A 5,518-nucleotide genomic window follows, 5' to 3' on the forward strand; every position below is an offset into this window, starting at 1 on the left:
ATATTTTAAATATCAGGTAGTGTAAGATTGATGATGTAACCACAATAGTCCAGAAATTATATGAGAGGAAAGAATTTCTTAGGGTCATATATTTTATTGGATCAGCTACATAGTTGGGATAACAACAAGAACTTAGTGTCTTTTGCTCTTAGCTCCCCAGCTGTAGTCAGGGAAATAGCATTTTCCTACTGGAGCATTGTAAAAATAATTACTTTATGATTGTCAGGCCTCTATAATAAATGCTTAAGGTGGCAATGAATGCCAAAGAGACCAACCCTCTAAGATCTTCATGTATAATGTGGCCCAGGAGGAGGAGAGAAGTCAGGCATGAAGGCGGGTTGGGATCAGTCGGTCACTGATCATTTTGGAGTCCCACCCTCCTTCTCCCATAGTATCCCCTTGGTGAAATTCGTTATCTCTTGATATAATTGGAAAGATGGAAAAAGGTTGAGGGACTGGAAGATTGTAATCTGTTTTCTTTTTCTTTCTCCAGTTTTGATTTCTTTGATATCTGCTTTTCTCTAATGAATTAAAAAGCCTGATTCTGACATTGGTCTTATTTGTCTGCCATAAAGTGCATATTCTCTTGCCAATTCTTCTACATCCATGGCATGGCAGACAAAATCCATAAGCAACTGGAGACTGAAATAACTGTAATTTAAAATAAAGCAATTCAAAGCTTCTGAACAGTTTGGATGAATACCCCAGAAGTTATCCACTGGAGAGAGCAGATACTGCCCCCTTCCATGTAACAAGTGTAATAACCTTTTTATGACCCCAATGCATGCACTAGATTTGGAACTGAGTCAAAAAAATTAATTTCTTACCAGTGTTTCCTGTGTGTCATGGTTATGTGAGCATGTGTGTATGAGGATGGATCCCATTCTGTAGTGTCTGAAATAATGGAAAAAGTTTGTTTAGATTTGGAGAGCGATCTGCAAATGCTGCTGTTCAGACGGGCATATAACCTGTCTGCAGAGCAGGATGCAAAGAATAGTCTTAAAGAATCTGATGAGGTGTTTAATAGACCTAAATGCACTGTGAATAAAACACACATCACACTGATACAGATCCCATTGTGCTGCCAAAACTGCATGCATCACATATAGTATAGTCCCATTAGCTTTGAGAATTAAAGTAAAAGCTGAGTGCGATGAGATGGTAAGATTCAGTGTTACTGAGAGAACACAGATATCCACTGGTTTGGTTAACAGTATGGTCACATATAATAATACCAAATAAGTTAAGGAATTGTCTAGATCGTTGAGATTCGAATAAGACTACCAATTGCAATGTATCCCAAGAGAGTAATGGAGGAGGTCATGTCTAGACTTCAAAATAGAAAAGCGTTTGCAGATTTGGAAACAAGTCAAGTATTTTTGCTAGTCCACCCTGATAAAATGCTAAACTCAACCCCTCTACTCCCTCCTGCCTGCTACTCCCCCCGCAATTTTTGGTGTCTATATGATGGAGTCACTTCTTATTATCATTACCTCAGTACTTAAAATCCAGTTGCAGATCCTTTAGGAACTGGCTGGAGGTAATCATTGGTGATCAGATATTTTACGGCACCAGTGATCAACACTACGGGATAGTCATTATGCAGTTCTGCGGCTTGCAAAGTATGAGACTTTAATGGCACAGGAGGAAATGCTAGATCAGGCTGACTGAAGTTAATTATAGAGGACAAGTCCTCAGTGACAGTGGAAAAATAAAGGTGAAAGCCAGTGTGTAAATAGAAGAGGCCATGACAGAAAGAGAATAGCTTATGTGTGAAAATTTGAGATTTTAATATTTTTCTCAATCCCCTTTTTTGAATTTTTTTGTGATATTGTGAGACAGAAAGATAGAATAGATAATGAGATAGGATTGATCTTTCTTGCTTTCTAAAATAGCAAACAACAGTGCCCTTACCAGGGATGTGGGAAACTAGGTTTACATGAGAGAGTAGGGCCATAGCATCAGTCTGTGTCTCTGGCCCTAAAGTTATTTAATTTTTCAGACCATGATTATGCAGATATAATTTTGTATTCACTGAGATGCATTGAGAGGGAAACCCCTGCTCCCAGAACAATCGGGACACTCAAGTGGGATGTGTGAAATTAGCCAAGAATATCCTAAATGAGTGTCTTTGCCATTGGCTACTTGCTGATTTGAGGTGATTTGATTTCTACTTTTAACTAGAAATGTGATCCCTGGACTTGATAATCTTTCTCCCACAAACCTTTTTGGTTTGTGCTACACTTTTCTGAAAAGTGTGGGTTTTGACGCATTGATATTTTCTGTCAAAAACCCCCCAAAAGTTAATCAAAAAATTCTCAACCAGCTCCAAGAAGGAGGCCTCACAAGGATTTATAGTCATACTGATCTAGTTAAGCAACGCATCATCTTGAGCAGGGATGAGCCACTTATGCCCTGCGGTCTGGATCCAGCCCACAAAGTTTGATATGAAGGGGCTGTGCTAAAGCAGTGACTTAAGTCTTCTGCTATGTGCCCTTACCACCAAATTTGTAATTCTCCAGTAGTGTTCAATAGGGTTTTCAGCAGTACCCAGTAAGTGGAGCGGGGCACAGAGCAAGAAGTAGGTGGAGTGGCAGGAGACCAGTGGCACGGGTGGGAGGTCAGCAGCCCGCAGGGGTGGCAGGGTTGCTAGCACTGGGCCCACCACTCTAATAGGTTACCAGCCCCTGATCTAGAAAGTAGGAAATGATCACGAATATGCAAAAATATATTTGTGTGAAAATAAAGGCCTGAAAAGGACCTCTTTACAGTAGCAGGAGCTTTTTTGGAGCGTCTATAAGCGCTGAGAGCAAGGAACAGCCACAAGAAGGGGTTGAAATAAATACAACTCAAGTAATGGACATTTCTGTAGCACAAGTTAACTAATAAACATAAAATGACATGAACATACAAAATATTAAGAGAGTAATTCTAGATGGATGGCCAATGGAAAAAGCCCAGACACTTCCAAGCATAAAATTTTATAGGGACCATTGAGGTGAAATTGCTACATATGCTGAGAGGCAGTATAAAGAATATTGATTCATAATATCACACAGCATGAGATCAGCAATGCTAAACAACCCCCAGTGCCTATCTCACTTTTGGGAAGCATGACAACAGAACATGGGATGCCATCTTCCAAGCAGACACGAATGCTGCTACAGAAGATACCTGTTAGATCTGCAACTAGGAAAGGAAACAGAGCACAAAAGACATATTGCTTGAGTTGTTTTTTTTTCTTTTGAGCTAGAACGGTTGTACAACACATTGATTAGCCACATAATAATCCTTGCAGTCAATGACACAATTCTCCCGTACTTCCACGAGAGACGGATTTTAGATTTAACCATCTCTGAACATTCTTCCATCTCCTTTAAGCCGATCATCTATATTGTTTTCAAATAGACACATTCATCATAAAGACAGAAAAAAAAAAGATTAGGATGCAGTTTAAAAATAAGGTAGGAGATGCAATGACTTCCTGGAGTAATCGTTGTCAGCACTTGCCTCAAGAGAACAGGTCACTTTGTGCCTATTAAGTACAAGTTAGTGTTGGTGGCTACACAGACCTGTGTTGTCCTAGCCGAAAAAAGTATCACAGGGTGTCTTGGAAACATAGAGCATGACTGAAGAGCAAACATTGCCCTGGTCCTTAGCAGGGAGATTTAGCATATGCTCATCTAATTGGCTCCTTGTCATGCTTATTGGTGGAGAGGACCCCTCCCTGTCTCTCTGGATTGGCATATTTCCACAGAAACTCAAAAACTAGGACCCCTGAATAGGGGTATACAGAGAGCAACTTTCTCACACCCATTTAAAATAAAGTGTTTCAATATTTTCGCTCTCAAAATTCAGTCTTAAAGAGTTTTACTATCCCTGCCATGGGATCCATATGTTTTTGTGCGAAGTATGTATTAGCTGGAGGCAATGTTTTGTGTTACAGTCTAAAGTTGTATATTCTTATTCTGTACAAGATATGTTTTAGCTGCTTATTTTTCTTTACTTAAGAGAAAAGAAGGTAGCTGTGTTGTCTTGGCACAATAAGCAGTAAATTGAGTGTAACGACATCATTGTAAAATGATGTGCTCTCATAAAATCCTGAATGTGGTGCATCTTTTGTGTTTTGTTTCTAATTGTTTGTTCGACACAAAAGGATAATTCATTAGGCCAATTCTCCAAATAATCTCAAAGTGACATGAATTCCTCTGCAGAGCGAATGTCTGTAGCGAGTAATCCATGGAAAACAGACAGGCGTCTCTTGTCATTTTGGAACTTTAATCCACTGCCTGGAGCATGAAAATGCTCAGGATAACAAGTGTGGGAATGACCAAAATCAACATTATTTTTGGATTTTATTTTCTTAACAATGCCATTGATCAATAGAACTGCTGAATCTGGCAGATACAATGTGGTGGGATTAATGAATTAAGCTCAGGAAGCAGAGGAGTTTGTTAAAGGGGGAAAACTCGTCTTTTCCTTTGGAGTGTGAATATTAAGCAATGAAAGCAGTGATGACAGAATGCTTAGGGCTTGCTTTATAAAAGTACCTAAGCCCTGTCCAATATTAGTGTTTAAACTTTTAATTAGAATAAAAACCTGCTCCAGCTTTTCAAATATATACTTCAGTTTCAAGTTTAAGAAAGAAAATGTATGTTATTCTGTGTTAGTACAGAGATGCAAGTGTCGGAAATGGGGTGTGTATAGTTACAGACTGATTTTGGGACCCTCTTCCAAGAATTCAGTGTACCAGATTTTTTCTATGATTAGCCAGTCATTGGTGTGAATAATAGGATCACAGTCTGACATCTAGATTCAATTCTGGGAAAATACACGTACCCTCTTTCATCCTGGAAGAGTTTAAAACAAAGTAGAGGGAAACACTAAATGTCTTGGATCCCAGGAATTGCTGACTTCCTATGTTTACACGGGTGACTCTTCTGCATGACACAGAAAATTTGGCAACCCTGAAGCCACTTTAAAGTGTGTGTGAATGTGTGTGGAGGGGAGGGGAGGGGAGGGAAGGAGTTTCTGTGTGTGTTTGCACATACAGCTTAACACTTAGCAGACATTGGGGGTCTTCCTTTTCCCTTTGTGACAGAAGAAAAAGAGCTTCATTAGTGGACTTCCAGCGGGTAAAATAACTCATGATCACCAAAGTGATCCAGAAATGGGAAGGCTTCTGGATGAAGCAAAGCATGCTTAGCTGCTAAGAAGCCTTTGGAGAATCGTCCAGTTTAATTTACAAGCCTGGCCGGACCTACGCGTGTCTTGAACTGATTGCTGAAGTGGGCTTTAGTAGGAATTTCTTTCGGAGAGCTGGGGGAGGAGGTGAGAGGAGCTTTCCCTAACAAGGCTTGAAAAGCTTCAGTGATAAAGTTATGTTGATGGAAGACTCCCTGACTTCGGAGCTAGTCAAGCAGCGTTACATGATGGGCGGGAGATGTGCTTTCTCTGGGTGGCAGCATTCAGGGGGGTGTGTGTGTGTCTGTGTGTGTGTGCGCGCGCGATGGGGGGG

Source organism: Alligator sinensis, unplaced genomic scaffold, assembly GCF_000455745.1.
Source record: "Alligator sinensis unplaced genomic scaffold, ASM45574v1 scaffold567_1, whole genome shotgun sequence".
Taxonomy (NCBI): domain Eukaryota; kingdom Metazoa; phylum Chordata; order Crocodylia; family Alligatoridae; genus Alligator; species Alligator sinensis.